At 48.7% G+C, this 18,125-nt stretch overlaps 1 protein-coding gene and 1 non-coding gene across 3 annotated transcripts in view; one reads left to right on the forward strand and one right to left on the reverse strand.

Annotated features, from left to right (window-relative positions):
• slc6a11b (solute carrier family 6 member 11b) overlaps window positions 1-18,125 on the forward strand; it is a 179,673-nt gene that overhangs the window by 126,417 nt on the left and 35,131 nt on the right. The window lies entirely within an intron of this gene.
• Window positions 13,879-13,950, reverse strand: trnae-cuc. Its single transcript has one exon. It is a non-coding gene; the product is annotated as a tRNA-Glu (tRNA).

The raw sequence follows: 18,125 nt of genomic DNA on the forward strand, positions 1-18,125 counted from the left end.
ATAGTATGCACCATATTTGTAAGGACAAGAAACTAACTAAGGAACCTACATAAAACCGCTGAAATTATGCAGAGCATGCTAATTACAATCTGAGAATGATGTCAACTGAAAGAATTAGAAAGCTACTGTTGCTTCGTGACACAAGGTTAATAGAAAGGGTCAACTTACTTGAAATAATATAGGGGAATAATCATCAATTTTCAACAGGTCAGTACTTGTGTACCATCTTGTGTAAACTAAAGAATAATATTGACAGAAGCCATTAGATACCCCAGACATGAAATACAATACTTTAGTATTCCCAAAGCACTGCTGCTTGTGACTCGGGAACGTTGAGATTTTGGCCTCTCTCCAACTCATTACCCTCACAATTCTCTTCCTATTACTTTGGTGAGCAAAAAGTCACGGGGGCCATGAATTGAATTCCAGATATATGCTTTTGCTGCAAGCAGCTCTGCACTGGACATGCTAAAGCCAAATGCCTACCCTTATATTATTAAGCAAATCTTTGAATAAATCACAACAGTAAATTTAGAAGGTTGGGTTGCAGGCCATTATGGCCGTTGCCACCTCTCTCCCCGCCACCCCCCCCCCCCCCCCCCGGCTACAAAGTTGGGGAGGAGTCCCCCACCACCACTCTGGATGGTTGTCCCACAGTCAGTCAATGCAGGGAAATCACAAATTGGCCTGAGGTGGGCCTGAAGGGTGTGAGGGGCTGGGGTATCGTCGGGGCAAGACTGGTAGGCCCCAGTGAGGAGGGTGAGAGAGGTAGGGGCTGGGACTGGCAGAACAGTGGGGGAAGGTAACGGCAGTGGGGATGACTTTGGGGAGGGTGCCTCCGATGGGTCCAAAGAGGTCATTCCTATTGCCCTTCGTCAGCTCACATGGTTAACACTGTCGGGCTCCACATTGGGCTTCCCTCAGCCGTGGGTACAATATTGGGCCTGGTGTGGTGAGGCCCTTAAGCGCCCATTAATTAGCCATTCAAGGGCCTCAATTGACCCAAGGGTGTCAGGCCATCCGAGGGCTCCCCACTGCCGCAAGTATAATTGTGCCGGGGGCAGGAACAAGCCGGTAGCCAGTGGGCACGTTGGAATTGAGAGCTAACGGGAGGGTGAAGTCTATCTGAATGTTACCTATATAATCAATACAATAAACCAAAAGGCACAGTGGAATATTACCACCCAAAGAATTTTGTGGAAATTCTTGCACTGCACTCACATTTCGGATTGCACGCCCAGAAAGGTATGTAATCTCTTCATATCATACATTCATAAGATAAGTCCTTATATTTCAATTTTATAAAGCTTTAGTCGGTTTGTACTTGGAGTATGATATGCACTTTTGGCCCCTGCAATTGGTAGTGGCCATTGAGGCACTGAAGAGGATACAGAGGACATGACTCAGTTACAAGGGTAGAATTACAGAGTAAAGTCATGAATGAAGAAGTATCAAGTAGCTGTATAACTAGATCTTTTTTAAATTCTAAAGGACTATCTCAGTAATTTGTGATGGGAATAAATAGAGTCATAGAGGTGTACAGCATGAAACAGGCCCTTCGGCCCGACTTGTCCTTGCCATCCAGTTTTTACCATTAAGCTGGTCCCAATTGCCCACATTTGGCCCATAACCATCTATACGCAGCTTTCCCATATAACTGTCTAAATGCTTTTTAAAAGACAAAATTGTACCCACCTCTACTATTGCCTCTGGCAGCTCGTTCCAGGCACTCACCACCCTCTGTGTGAAAAATTTGTCCACTGGACCCTTGTATATCTCTCCCCTGTCACCTTAAAACTTTTCCCTCTAGCTTTAGACTCCCCTACCTTTGGGAAAAGATGTTGGCTATCTACCTTATCTGTGCCCCTCATTATTTTATAGACCTCTATCAGGTCACCCCTACGCTCCAGGGAAAAATGTTCCAGTCTATCCAGCCTCTCTTTGTAACTCAAACCATCAAATTCCGTTCGTACCCTGGTAAATCTTTTCTGCACTCTTTCTAGTTTAATAGGGTGACCAGAACTGTACACAGTATTCAAAGTGTGGTCTTATTAATGCCTTGTACAACTTCAGCCAGACGACCCAACTCCTGTACTCAATGTTCTGACCAATGAAACCAAGCATGCCAAATGCCGCCTTCACCACCCTGTCCATCTGTGACTCCACTTTCAAGGAGCTATGAACCTGTTCTCCTAGATCTCTTTGTTCTATAATTCCCCCAACTCCCTTCCATTAACTGAGTAGGTCCTACCAAATTTCGATAATGCACCACCTCACATTTATCTAAATTAAACTCCATCTGCCATTCATCGGCCCACTGGCCTAATTGATCATTGCAACCCGAGATAACCTTTTTCACAGCCCACTATGCCACCAATCTTGGTGTCACCTGCAAACTTACTAGCCATGCCTCCTAAATTCTCATCCAAATCATTAATATTAATAACAAATAAGAGTGGACACAGCATTGATCCCTGAGGCACACCGCTGGTCACAGGCCTCCAGTTTGAAAAACAACCCTCTACAACCACCCTTTGGGGGCAATTCTCCGATATGGGGGCCAAGTGTTCGCGCCATCGTGAATGCCGTTGCGTTTAACGACAGCGCGAACAGGGCCCGGGCACGACCTATTCTGGCCCCCATAGGAGGCCAGCATGGCGCTGGAGCGGTTCACGCCGCTCCAGCCTCCTTACGCGGCGTCAAATGGGCGCTGTGCCAACACGCGCAATAGCAGTTGGGCCAGCTCAATCCTGCGCATGCGCGGGGAACTTCTTACGCGCGCCGGCCCCAACCCAACATGGGGTCGGTGTTCAGGGGCCAGATGCGCCAGGAAGTAGGCCCGGGGGGGGTGAGAGGCTGGCCCGCCGATCGGTGGGCCCCGATCGCGGGCCAGACCCCATCAGAGGGCCCGCCCCAGTGAAGGAGCCCCCCCCCCACAGGCCGCCCCCCCGAGCGTTCCCGTAGAGTTCCCGCCGGCAGCGACCAGGGATGAACGGCGGCAGCAGGACTTTGTCGCAAAGGAGCGGCTGCTCAGCCCATCCGGGCCAGAGAATCGGCGGTCCCCAATTCCTACGGCCAGCGTCGCACCATCCGCGCCGGCGCAATAGCACTGATTCTCCGCACCTTATGCAACAACCTACTATGCGGTACCTTGTCAAAGATCTTGCTAAAGTCCATGTTGACAACGCCGACTGCACTGACCTCATCTATCTTTTTGGTTACCCCTTCAAAAAACTCAATTCAATTCGTGAGACATGATTTTCCACTCACAAAGCCACGCTGACTGTCCCTAATCAGTCCTTGCCTCTCTAAATGCCTGTAGATCCTGTCTCTCAGAATACCTTCTAACAACTTACCCACCACAGATGTTAGGGTCACGAGCCTGTAGTTCCCAGGCTTTTCCCTGAGGCCCTTCTTAAACAAAGGCACAACATTTGCTACCCTCCAATCTCCAAGCACCTCACCTGTGGCTGTCGACGATTCAAATATCTCTGCTAGGAGACCCACAATTTCCTCCTTAGCCTCCCACAATGTCTTGGGATACATTTCATTAGGTCCTGGGGATTTATCTACCTTGATGCGCTTTAAGACTTCAAGCACCTCCTTCTCTGTAATATGTACACTCATCAAGACACCACTATTTATTTCCCCTGGTTCCCTAACATCCATGCCTTTCTCAACAGTAAATACCGATGAGAAATATTCATTTAGGATCTCACCCATTTCTTGTGGATCTACACATAAGAGGCCCTTCTCTCTCCCTCATTACTCTTTTGCCCTTTATGTATTTGTAGCAGCTCTTTGGATTCTCCTTTGCTTTATCTGCCAAAGCAATCTCATGTCCCCCTTTTGCCCTCCTGATTTCTCTCTTAACTCTACTCCGTCAACCTCTGTACTCTTCAAAGTTTATCCCAGCCGCCGGTACTTGTCATATGCCTCCTTTTTGGCCAAGGCCTCAATATTCCAACCAGAGACATCCAGGGTTCCCTACTTCTACCAGCCTTGCCCTTCACTCTAAAAGGAATGTGCTTACCCTGATCCCTGGTTAACACACTTTTGAAAGCCCCCCACTTACCAGTTGTCCCTTTGCCTGCCAACAGACTCCCCCAATCAACTTTTGAAAGTTCCTGTCTAATACTGTCAAAATTGGCCTTGCTCCAATTTAGAATTTTATCTTTTGGGCCAGACCTGTCATTCTCCATAGTTATCTTAAAACTAATGGAATTTTAGGAAAATCGAACATGCCAATAGAAATATCAATAATGGGTCAGGATGCCAATAAGTCTTTGTTCTCTTACACTTACACTGAATGGAACAGGTGAATGGGGTAAGTACGAGTACAGTTTGGATCTTTAAGAAGGTACTTAGCATGTTCAAGTGTGAGAAGTATTGAATATAGCTTACTGTAATGCAGGGAGGAATGACATTCTTCAGCCAGAGTACTTTGAGTGAACTGGAAACTTAAAAAAAACACTTAGGCTACACGTTTGAGATGACGTAAACTTTATATGTATTGTCTGTAGTTGTAAATGGGACTATGATATATATAATCAATATATATTCGACTCGATGGGCTGAATGGCCTCCTGTACTGTAAATTCTATGATTCTATGATATATGTATATATACAGAATTGGAAGAAATTGAATTGTTTTGCACTTTATGAAATGTCAACTTTGAATAGTCATGTAGTGCACATTTACAAATTTTTTGAATAAAATATATTGTGGGGGAAAAAAATAATTAATTAAATACACCAAGTCATATTTAGCCATTTTCTCTCTGAGCTTGCTCAAAATCATCTTAGGAAGTTGGAAAGAAATCTCTACTATTTCTCTTCAAATTTGTCCCTTTCTTGTCACTTTGAGGATTAAGCATTACTGCTGGCCAGGGAGCCGAGTGGCGCTCTGGTAGAATCTCTAGAATTTTGGTTCAAGTCCCACTTCAGGACCAGATGACCAGAGAAGACATGTTTATATGTAGCCAAAAAGATTAATTATCGGCCTGTAAATGCTGACAAGCAGGAGAGTTTCCTTACTGGTCGGCCTTACTGCGGAAGACAATGGCAATAGGAAAGGCAAATGGAATATTGGCCTTTATTTCAAAGGGAATGGAGTACAAAAATAGGGAAGCCTTGCTGAAACTGCACAAGGATCGAATTGGACCACACCTGGGGCGGAATTCTCCGCTCCCCACGCCGGGTGGGAGAATCGCGGGAGGGCCGGGCGACTCACGACACGACCCCCTGGTGCCCCCCGCGATTCTCCCACCCCCCCGCTCGTAAGAATCGGCGCTAGCCGTTTTTCACGACGACCGGCGATTCTCTGGCCCGGATGGGCCGAGCGGCCTGCTGTTCCCGACTGGTTCACGACGGCGGCAACCACACCTGGTCGCTGCCGTCGTGAACATGGGCGCCAAAGTGCTGTTTGAAGCTCGTGGGGGGCGTAGAGGGGAGTGAGCACCACGGCCGTGCTCGGGAGGGGACTGGCCCGCGATCAGTGCCCACCGATCGTCGGGCCGGCGTCTCAAAGCGACGCACTTTTTCCCCTCCGCCGCCCCGCAAGATGAAGCCGCCACGTATGCAGGGCAGCGGAGGGGAAGATGGCAACCATGCATGCGCGGGTTGGAGCCGTCGTGACGTCAGCCGCGCATACGCGGGTTGGAGCCGGCCAACCTGTACATGCGCGGCTGACGTCACATAGGCGCCGCCGTCGCGTCATTCTCGGCGCGCTGCCTTGACGCAAGCGTCAAGGCCTGGCGGCCGAGATTTACGGAGCGCCGCTCCTAGCCCCCCGGGTGGGGGTGAATTAGGTGCGAGGAGCGGCCTCCGAGGCCGTCGTGAAACTCGGCCGAGTTCGCGACGGCCTTCCCGATTTTTTGCGGGAGCGGAGAATTCTGCCCCTGGATATTGTGAACAGTTTTGGTGCCCTTATCTAAGGGAAGATAGACTGGCATTGGAGGCAGCCCAGAAAAGATTTACTCGTTAACCCTGGGTATGGAGGGATTTTCTTGTGAGGCAAGGTTGATTGGGCCTGTACTCTCTGAAGTTTAAAAGAATAAGAGGCTACCTTATTGAGACATATACCACGAGGCTTGACAAGACTGTTCACGAGGTTATAACAGCTAGTGGCCAGGATAATCACAGATGGGCATTGCAGCCATTATTCACCCTTCCATTTATCTGTATGATGCAGTAGCTCGCTGGACCTCTGGTTCCAATGAGAGCATTGAAGAATATGTAAGTTATAGAATATCTATTTTGTGAATTTGGTAGAACATGTGTCATGTTAGAATTATGGTAAACATAGCTATAATAATAAACAGTGTAAAGGATTTACTTTGTGTGTTAATTGTGCTTCAAGTAACAGTTTTTATTTGGATAATGTACTCAGAGGTTAAAGGTCCTTGTGTGAATCTACATTGATCCTTTTTATTTTTAGTAGTATGTTATTCTTATCCCAGAGTGGTATGGTAGACAGGTTGGGACCAACAGCCTGGTCCTGTGCTGTCTGTCCTAAGTATTTTTTGATTTTTCAATTAGTATAATTGTGTGATACATTAAAATTATAGGGTTCATTCAGTGAACCTATGCTCCCATTGGAACATATGGGACTAGAAATCAACCACTCTGAGTGGCCGTTCTTCAGGGATTGCTGAATTTAGTCTTGCCGGGTTTTTTGCATTTGATTCCTGAAAAGCTCACTTTTTTTTTGCAAAACTAAGAACTAACTGAACAGAGCCAGCTGGAAGAAATAAGATGGTTACTAATAGCAACATTTTATTTTGGCATTAACCAGGCACAGAAATAATTTTTCACAGATGGTACTGCGTTGTTGACAAATTCATCTGGGAACAAGGGGTGACAACACTTTAGCCGCTTTCATCTTTCCTCAGTGAGCCACATTTCAGATTAGAAAGAAGCCAGTTTGCCCACAGAACTCTGGGTATTTTGCCACAAACCAACATTGTGCGCAAGGCCGAGGAAAAACGTGAGGTAGATTGGTGAAAATAAATGGAAGGATTGCACAGAGGAACACCACAACCTTCATTGACCTATCACTGAGTTGACTGGACCCAAGAGTCAGCCGGGGGTGGTGAGGGGGGGGGGGGGGGGGGGGGGGGGGGTTGAGCTGTGGTGCCATGGCATATTCTGGAAGTGATTGATGCAGGTTGCACGTGGAGTGGAAGTTGTGTGATAAATGAGACCCTCAACATTCCTTCATCCTCTTCCCCCAACTAGTCGTACTCTCAAATCCCATCGGGTTGAATTTTCCCAACTTCATGAAGAGAGAGTTGGGGGTGGGAGAGCCGGAGCAGTAGGGGGGGGGGGAATCACATTGGGAAGGTTCCCTCACACACTCCTGCCGGCGGGCAAGGAAGTCAGCAGCCTGCTCCAACAAGGTGATCAGCCAACTACACGAGTTAATGGCCCAATTAGGCGCCATTTTCCAATGGCGATGGGATCTGTAGAGAGAGTGTCCTGGCAGCCAGACAGGGAGATGTCAGACCCAGAAGCTCCACGCCCCCAGTTGCAACAAGACAAAGCTAATCCCGTCCACACTGATGCCAGATCAGTGTGGGCCTTTTCAATCTAACATCTGCAGAAACTGTTCGCACCCATGTTGATACCGTGCACTCACTTTCCTGCCTCAGCAGTACTGGTGGGGCTGCCGGGCTGACATTGCTGTGGGCCCTCTGGACTTGCCGGGTCCCTGATCTGCCCGCCATCATTAACTGGATGAGGCTCCAGGAAACAGCTTCTCAAATGGCTACGTCCAGGAAGATCATGACCACAATCCCACCATTTTCACTCCTCGCTTACCGACCCAGAATTGAGGCCACCATTGGGATCGTGACATAACTGGTATGGTCCAACCCATCATTATCGGTGCGAGCCAATGAAAGGGTTAAACGCAATTGTAAATTGGGGACATCCATTGATTAAAATGTTTTAGCTGGACAAAATGTTATCAATTAATGTTTCAATTCATTATGAACAACAGAGCTGGTTAACACTAGCTGCTTATAAACAGAACAATTAGCATGACAGTATAATACAGCATGGCCTAGTTAAGGGGCATTTCACTAATGAGAGGATTCCTTGAAAAGTTATTTGGAGATCTATTCATTTTCATAAACCTGCGACATTTGTTAAACTGCCACGACATGGTGAATGGAAATATACGTTCATCGTCAGAATGCTCCCATTAAGAAGCTTCAACATTAATCGAATGGGCTCACACCGAAGGATAGGTTGCATTACGCAACATTGAGAGTTATGGTAATGAAGGCTGTTTGTTTCCCTGAATGACAGTGCCACTTCCTGTCCTTTGTCAAAACAAACGCTTTTCTTTTCTCATGACCTTTGGTGTGTACTGTTTGCCGGCGAGTTAGACACATGCTTGAATAAGTGTGTCACTCAAAGCCTCTCTGCAGACAACAGCGCTGTTCACCCATCTATGATACTGCAGTGAATGAGCGGAGAGTTGTGTTTTATCTGAGCTGACAACGTCAAATCGAGCTAAATTACTAACACAAATAACACCAGAATTTTATATCAATTTTGGCCTGCAAACACGATTATCTTAGTGAGCTTTAGTACATGCTCCTTTTTTAAAAAACCTAGTGTCAAAATATAATAATTACCGTGTGATGCTGGCAGAAAAAGCTTTTGTAATTTTTCAAAATTGAGAAAGGCAAAATGTTGATTTTTAACATTTAGAGTGTACATTAAGTAGGTAGTGTTATCTCTTTGTTTAGTTGCTTTATGTGTCCACATGGCTACATAAGCATGTAAACTGTAGAGCGGAAAGTTACCCAACTCTCAGCCGGTCTTTCCTTCGCGTTGGCCTAAAGATTCTGTCAAAGGTCACCCAGCAGGGAGAGCCCAAGGGTGAAACATTTTGAACCCAACTACCTTGTTTTGTAGCTAAGAAAGCTCATGTAGATGAATTTTCTATTGAAAGTAAAACTAAATATATCCCTTTATTCAAAGTTTATGATACGATACTTCCAACAATAACTTGAATTTATATAGCACCTTCAATGTAGGAAAATGCCCCAAGGCATTTCCAGAAGCCATCCCTAGGTGGTAGAATGGTGCCATGATTAAGGGAATTGACGCCTGAGCCCTGGCAGTGTAAATGGGCTACTGCCAACGTACAGGTAAATGCAACAGAAATTTGTCTTAATTTTTATTAATTTCATCATATTCATAAAAGGGTCGGCTTGAGAATCCTGCATGTTTCCCCACGTAGCAATACCTACATCTGTTTTGCTATTGTTCGTGAAGGAAGAAGAATATATCCTTATCTTGTAGAGACCTTTGATAATTAGGACGTATATGTTTCCGCAAACTCTTTAATGTAGTAGAGGCAGAGTATGGATTAGCCTTAGAACATTATCCTCTGCCGAAGAAAAATAGACCAGATGCATTTCCTCTGCTGTATTGCATCTTATTCCTTCACAGCACACACGTTAATCCTTTGACAATCCAACTACTAAGGAATGTAACCCTTATTACATAACACCAAAGCTCTTTGCCTGACCTTTGGCTTTCTTGACAATTATCAAGCTGCCGTCATCTCCTTTGGGGTGCTATCCTCTAGTTGCGCCTAAGACGCAACTCTCAAACTCCACCTGTTCAGGTCTTTGTGACCTGCTGCCTATTTTCAGAAAAGAAATGGAATCGACAACCAGGGTCTGGATTCTCCGCAGCCCGGCGCCGAAATCGCGTTCGACACGGGGGCAGAGAATCCCTGTTGACGCGGAGATCGTAACCGGCACCGCTCCCGCGATTCTCTGGTCCTCGGAAAATCGCTCGTGTGCAATTTATGTGGCGCGGCTTGGGGGCCACTGACAGAGGCCTCCACCCACCACCCCCGATTCTCCGCGCAAAACTGCCCGTGTTCCCGATGGCGTGGCTCTAACCACGTATTGGCCGTTGGGAACCTCGGGTGGCGGCTGCGGACTCGGTCCGTGGCCGCCCTGGTGTGGGGCGGGGGGATCGAGTAGCGGAAGGGGCCTCATGGGCAGCCGGCGCGGCGATCAGGCGGCTCAGATCCGCGGGTGTACGCCATCTCAGGGGGGCCTAAGGTCTGGATGACGCCCCGCAGTCCGAGTCCGTCATGTTGTACGGCAGCTGCCATGCAGGGGGCGGTTCCTCAGCCAGATCTGTGAGCAGCTCCCCGAGGCACTGCCATCCCCTGCAGATAGGAGAATCGCTCTTGACTTTTTGAAGGAAAGTCAAGAGTGAAAGGCCAGCGTTTTTACGCTGGCGTGGGGACATAGCCCCATTTTTGGAGAATCCAGCACCAGTGCTCTTATATCAAATCTTTACCTTGGGAGCACGAGACCCCAATTTTCTAACAGTACCTTTTATTAGTGATTGACAGTTTGCTTCACTGTTTATTAGCTGAAACGAAATTATACATTGCTTGGAGGAGTTCGTCGCCAGTACATTTTGGATAAAGTATGAAGCTCCTGGTGCTCCCCAGTTGCTCAGTTGGTCAAGACATGTTGTGCGGTGTACTGCCGTCATCTCAGAGTTAAGAAGGGTTGAGAGTGCGCACATGACAGGCATTAATCTCACTTGAATCTTCATAAATAAAGGCTGGATAGTTTCCAGATCTATGTTGTGTAAATGGAGATTGATAAGCATGTTCAGTCGACAATAATCAAAATGTAGAATATTTTCATTACCAAATAACATTTAGCTTTAGAGGCAATAGATTGTGCATCATTAATCTGCTAGAAACTTGTTAGGAGACAAATGAATGTGGTAGACAATTATTATCCAGCAGATGTAGATTATCAGAGTACTCAGAGTTTATTTGGATTGTGGTTGCTTGATTATAGCAAATTTCAATTGGTATACTTGGTGTATGGTGCAGTTAGCTTTGTATACTTGGATTTCAACATCTCTGGAATGTAGCATACTTAGCATATCTGGATTCATGTTCTTGGTTGATAAAATTCTTGGATTTGGAAACTAGCATTATAGAATTTTTGGATTTATATATATAGGGCGGAATTCTCTGCTCCCGGGAAAAATCGGGAGGGCTGTCGTGAACTCGGCCGAGTTTCACGACTGCCTCGGAGGCCGCTCCTCGCCCCCTATTCTCCCCTCCCGGCGGGGCTAGGAGCGGCGCTCCGTAACTCTCGGCCGCCGGGCGGCGCGCCGAGAGTGACGTAACGGCGGCGCCTATGTGACGTCAGCCGCGCATGCGCAGGTTGGCCGGCTCCAACCCGCGCATGCGCGGCTGACGTCACGACACTGACAGCTCGAACCCGCGCATGCGCGGTGGCCGTCTTTCCCCTCAGCTGCCCCGCAAGACGTGGCGGCTTGATCTTGCGGGGCGGCGGAGGGCAAATAGTGCATCCGATTGAGACGCCGGCCCGACGATCGGTGGCACCGATCGCGGACCTGTCCCCTCCCGAGCACAGTCGTGGTGCTCATTCCCCACCAGGCCCCCTACAAGCTCCAAACGGGCATCTCACACCCGTTTCACGATGGCAGCGACCAGGTGTGGTTGCCGCCGTCGTGAAACGGTCGCGAATGGCAGGCCGCTCGGCCCATCCGGGTCGGAGAATCACCGGTCGCCGTGAAAGACGGCGAGCGGCGATTCTTCCGAGCGTGGGGGGGGGGCGCCAGGGGGGTGTGCAATTTGTCGGGGGGCCCTCCCGCGATTCTCCCATGCGGCGTGGGGAGCGGAGAATCGCGCCTATTGTTTGTAGTAACATAATTTCAATATACTTGGATTATAAAGAGTTAAATTCCACCCCAAATATTCTATAATCTATCGGCTGATATCCAGCCTCACCATGTGAAGAGTTGGTGGGGAATGCATCCCTGCTGATCATAGATGTGCCACAGCCATTTCCAATTCCCTGGAGCAGTCATTAATTTGGGGCGGAATCTCCACCCCTCACTAAGGGGGGAATCCCACCTCAGAAGCTGCTAGCTAAATTGATTGACCAGAAACTCCCAGCAATAGCGCCATGAGGAGGGGGGGAGGGCGCTGCTGCAACCACACGCAGTCACAGCAGTATAAATGCTGGAGGCCACAGGACCAGGTAAGTCTAGAGTCTCGTGGCGAGTAAGGGAGAGGAAGTGTGGGCTGTTGAGCCAGGCTTGGGTTGGTGGGAGGGAGGGAGTGAGTGCATATTTCCAAGTCAGAATGAGTGTGGCTTAGAAGGGAACTTGCAAGTGGTGGTGATTCCATGTATCTACTTGGACTCTAGGTGGTAGAGGTTGTAGGTTCGGAAGGTGAATCTGAGAGCCTTGGTGAGTTGCTACAATTCATCTTATGTACAGTACACGTTGCTGCCACTGTAATCGGTGGTTGAGGCAGCGAATGTTTGAAATGGTGGATGGGATGCCAATCAAGCCCGTTGCTTTGTACTGGTGATGTTGAGCTGCTTGAGTATTGTTGGAACTGCTTTCAAGGCAAGTGGAGGGTATTCAATCGCAGAATCACAACATTGTTCCAATCAGAAGGAAGCCATTCAGCCTATTATGCATTGTAGATTATGGACAGGATTTGGGGAGTCGGGGGTGAATGTTTCACTGCAGAACAAGCCCCTGACCTGCTCTTGTAGCTACAGTATTTATATGGCTTGTTCTGGTCAATGGTAACAGCCAGGATGCTGATAACGGGGTATTCTGTGATGCAATGCCATTGAATGTCGAGGGGAGATTGTTCGAATCTCTCTTGTTGGAGGTGGTCATTGCCTGGCATTTTGTTATGGCACAAATGTTACTTGCCACTTGTCAACCCAAACCTGAATATTGTCCAGGTCTTGCTGCATTTGGGCAAGGACTGCTTCAATATCTGAGGGGTCACAAATGGTGCTAAACATTATGGTACCATCAACAAACATCCCCACTTCTGACTTTATGATGGATGAAGGCCACTGCTGAAGCAGCTGAAGATAATTGGGCCCAGGACACTAGCCTAAGGAACTCCTGCAGTGATGTCCTCGGACTGGGATGATTAATGGGAGGAAAGATAAATGCTACCTCGCAGAGATCACTAAATATTCACAGACAGCTTTCTTTGAGGTAAATTGTCACTTGGCAGTTGATCGCTATCAAATGTGTCCAACTCTGTCTAGGAACTGTGACTAATGGAATTGTGTCAGAATATTCCTTAAACTATTCAAAAATGATTTAGGACAGGATGGTTTTCTCACGAGTTGTCAACTCTGCATTCCCCTCCTGAAGGCAGTCGATTTATCACTAAACAACAGTTCCAAATGTTAGGAAGCTATTTGACAATGGTATTCACACAGCGAGCACTAAATCTGTCCTCACCTGGGGCGGGATTCTCCGAAACCCCCCCGCCGGGTCCATTTTCAATCCATTGCCGATCTCATCCCACTCTCCCTAGCTTTATAATCTCCTCAAGCCCTACAGCATTTGAAGATATCTGCATTCCTCTAATTCTGGCTTATTGAAAAATCCTGGGCGAGATTCTCCGACCCCCGGCCGGGTCGGAGAACCGCCGGGGGATGGCATCAATCCCGTCCCCGCCGTGTCCCGAAATCTCCGCCACCAGAGATTCGGCGGGGGCGGGAATCGCGCCGCACCGGTCGGCGGGGTTCCCCCCCCCCCCGGCGATCCTCCGGCCCGCGATGTCAAGCCTCCCCCGTCTGTGGGAATCAAAACACCTACCTGAAAATGAAATGAAAATGAAAATCGCTTATTGTCACGAGTAGGCTTCAATGAAGTTACTGTGAAAAGCCCCTAGTCGCCACATTCCGCCGCCTGTTCGGGGAGGCTGGTACGGGAATTGAACCGTGCTGCTGGCCTGCCTTAGTCTGCTTTAAAAGCCAGCGATTTAGCCCAGTGTGCTAAACCAGCCCCTAAAAGTGACATTCCCTGACTGGGAATCGAACCCGGGCCGCGGCAGCGAGAGCGCCGAATCCTAACCACTAGACCACCAGGGACCACCGGGAGTGGTGGCGCGGGCAGGCTCCGGGGTCCTTGGGAGGGGGGAGGGCGCGGGGCAATCTGGCCCCGGGGGGTGCCCCCACGGTGGCGCTCGAGGCCCACCGATCGGCGGTCGGGCCTGTGCCGTGGGGGCACTCTTTTCCTTCCGCCTTCGCCATGGTCTTCACCATGGCAGAGGCGGAAGTGACCCCTGCGCATGCACGGGGATGACATCAGCAGCCGCTGAAGCTCCGGCGCATGCACGGACTTACGCAGGCCGGCGAAGTCCTTTCGGCCCCGGCTGGCATGGCGCCGAAGGCCGTCCACGCCAGCCGGCGGAGCGCCAACCACTCCAGGGCGGGCCTAGCCCCTCAATGTGAGGGCTTGGCCCCAAAAGGTGCGGAACCTTTGGGGCGGCCCGACGCCGGAGTGGTTCACGCCACTCCATCCCGCCGGGACACCCCGCCCCCCCCCGGGTAGGGGAGAATCCCGGCTCTGATTTTAATCAATCCGTGGCTGGTGGACATGCTTTAAGTTAGCAGAACTCTAGGCACTGGAATTCCCTCCCTAAACCTCTCCGCCTTGCTTTCAAACTGCGAGCTGCCTTGATATATCCTTGTCTGGCTTGGCACCAACTTTGTTTCACAGTAATGCTCCTTTGAAACACCTTGGTACACTTCACATTGTTAAAGACACTATGGGCACGCTCAAAACAGAATAAAACAGACTCCGTTCTGGGCAGAATTAGCAGGGTCGTTCCCAGCACTTGTAGCACCGGGAATGATCCCGCTATCAAACGGCACTCTGCCTTGTTTTCGTATCCTGGCGGGGAATGCCCCGCGAGGCCGCACTTTGTGTCATTTCCTCCGACAAGCGGAGCTCCTCAGTGCAGGAAGGGTCTCTCTCGACCCCCTGACACAATCTCCGGACCCTCACCCCAATGCTCCAATTCACCTGTTGGGTGTCCTTGAGTCCCTCCCACACCACACCACACATGGGCAGGGTGCCCCTGGGCCCGATCCCCAGTGCGGGCACAATGCCAGATTGGCACCTTGGCATTGTCAGCTGGGCACTACCCCGGCAGTACCACCTGGGTACCCTGGCAGTGCCAGACTGGCATACAGGTGGCACTGCCAGAGTGCCAGGCTAGCAGTGTCAAGGTGTACAGTGGTACCAGCAGCCAGGGGTTCCACATTGCCTGTAAGACAACCATGCAGAGCCTTCTATCGCCTGGAGGACCCCCCCAACCACACCCCCATGGTATCATTCTGCCTGGTCCCCATTTATGGGAACCAGAACTGAACGACGCCCAGCTGGGTCTCCTCAGAGAGGCCAATAGATCTGGGTGGCCAATCAATCCGCCGTCAGCATGGACAGGACCCAGATCATGACATCTCATGAGACCTGATTAGATCTCGCAAGGTGTCACGGAGGAATCCCGGGAAGGCCTCTCCCAGGAAATCCACCCGCATCTCGTCCCGATTCCAGCCAATAGACCGTGCCCTATAAATACAAGCTCTTATTGTTAGGATGATAATTTAAAGAAAGCAGATAACTATGTCTTAATATTGGAAAATGTAAGATTGCAAGCGTAAATAAAGACATAAAAGATCAGATTATATGCAGCAAAATTGGTTCCATGTTTCTGAAGACCATGCAAATATCACATTTGAATGCAATGGGTTCTAATTGATTATAATGTTGCAAAATGTTACTTACTTTAAAGTCATGGAGAAAATAGTGGGTGTTTAGGTGGATTGGCCATGCTAAATTGATCCTTAGTGTCCAAAAGGTTAGGGAGGGTCAGGATGGGACGTGGGAATGGGTAGGGTGCTCTTTCGGAGGGTCGGTGCAGACTTGATGGGCTGAGTAGCCATCTTCTGCAGCCTCCTTCTGCCCTGTAGGGATTCTATAATTCTATTATTCGATGAAAATTCAGTTTTCCCTCAGAGACTTCACTTGAGCCCAAGTGTTCACAACAAAGCAACTTGAACACCGTTGAAATCAATCGTACGAATTATCTTTTTGGATCCACACATTAACTGCATTATGGTTCAGAGGATTCTTTCAGGTTTATACATTGCGGTCTTTTAATTTGCTGCGCATGAAACCATGGGCGGGATTCTCCATCGCGAGTCCGGCTCGCAACGCTGCCAGCGAGGACGGAGAATTTGGTGCTCAGCCATATCTCCATTCACTGCAGCTGGACGAGGGAATCCCACCAGCGTGAAGCAATGGAGAATCGAAGCTCTAAATCTGCGTGACTCTTCTTGGCACAGCGTCCTGCTTGGCAAGAGCACAGATCACAGAATCAGCAAGTTATATTTATATAACATCTTTATTTAGGTAAATGTCCCCAGGCACTTCACAGGAGTATTTCAAACCAAACCATGATACTGAGACACATGAGGGGTACGAGAGCAGATGGACAAAACCCTGGCCAAAGGGGTACTTTTTAAGGGGTGTGAGGAAAGCGAGGCAGAGGGATGTAGGGAGGGTACTTCAAAGTTCGGGGGCCAAGGCAACTGAAGCACAACTACCCGCGGGTGGTGCGATTATCATAGGGAATGCACAAAAGGCCAGAATTCGAGGAGCGCAGATATAGAACATAGAACAGTACAGCACAGAACAGGCCCTTCGGCCCTCAATGTTGTGCCGAGCCATGATCACCCTACTCAAACCCACGTATCCACCCTATACCCGTAACCCAACAACCCCCCCCCCTTAACCTTACTTTTATTAGGACACTACGGGCAATTTAGCATGGCCAATCCACCTAACCCGCACATCTTTGGACTGTGGGAGGAAACCGGAGCACCCGGAGGAAACCCACGCACACAGGGGGAGGACGTGCAGACTCCACACAGACAGTGACCCAGCCGGGAATCGAACCTGGGACCCTGGAGCTGTGAAGCATTTATGCTAACCACCATGCTACCCTGCTGCCCATATCTTTGAGGGTACAGGACTGGAGAAGGTTACACAGATACGGAGCAGCGAAGTCATGGAAATATTTGAAAGCAAGGATAAGAATTTTAAAGTCAAGGTATTGCTTTCTTGGAAGACGATGTAGGTCAGCGAGCAGGGCCGTGGGGGGAGGGGGTGTGGGTGGTGGAGGACATTACCTTTTGAGAGTTATGACTTGGGCAGCAGAGTTTTGTATGACCTCAAATTTCCAAAGGGCACACTGTGGGAGACCAGTCAAGAGTGCTTTGGAATATTTGAGTCTTCAGGTATTGGAGACACGAATGAGGGTTTCAGCAGCGAGCTAAGAAGTGGAGTGATCTTCTGGAGGTGGAAATAAGAAGTCTTAGTGGAGCATGAACCTGAGGTTGGAAAACCATCTGGCAATCAAATGTGACACCACGGTTATAACAGGCTGGCTTAATCTCAAACTGATGCAAGGGAGAGAGATGGAGATGGTAGCTGCAAAACGAAGTTTGAAGTGGGAAACAGAGAGCATGGCTTCAGTCTTCCCAATATTGAATTCAATAAGCCAATATAATATTTAAGAATCAGATACACAGAGCAGTGTGCCTCCCAGTTCTGCAGTTATTACAATAAACACCATGAAAAATGTGAATAAAATATCAATAAAAATAACAATATCATAAAATATTATGAAAGGCATATATTTTGATCTCCTCGGATCATAGAATTTACAGTGCAGAAGGAGGCCATTCGGCCCATCCAGTCAGCCCTCACAAAGAGTAATGTTGGAAAAAGAAATCCGAAACAGACCAGCTATATATATGTATATATCTGGGTTCATAAAATGGCAATCATTACTTCTTTAGCTTGTTCCTTTATATCTGATGGCCTTATTATTATCATCGAGCAAGTCATGTGGAAATGTTGGCCTTGATTTTAATCTGGGCAGGTGGGAGAAAGGGGTGTCGGAATCTCTGCTGCTTCAGAAATTAGGCCCAGGCTATTTTAATTCCAAGGCTTCATTCGGATATTGACAACTGAGTTCCCAACTGAATGTCCGGCACAGTCGGGAAGCAGCAGAAATGTGTGCGACCTGGAGGCTGCACCCCAACACATGTTGGTGGTGGGAATGAGTTTCTGCAACGCCTCATGGGGACATTGTATTTAAGGCAGGGATGGAGCAGCAGTGGGGGGGGAAGCAACTTAGAACTGAGGAGGCAGGAACATTCTTTGTGGGAATCCAGAGCAACCTAAAGTCAGT

Source organism: Scyliorhinus canicula, chromosome 11 (assembly GCF_902713615.1).
Source record: "Scyliorhinus canicula chromosome 11, sScyCan1.1, whole genome shotgun sequence".
NCBI classification, from domain to species: domain Eukaryota; kingdom Metazoa; phylum Chordata; class Chondrichthyes; order Carcharhiniformes; family Scyliorhinidae; genus Scyliorhinus; species Scyliorhinus canicula.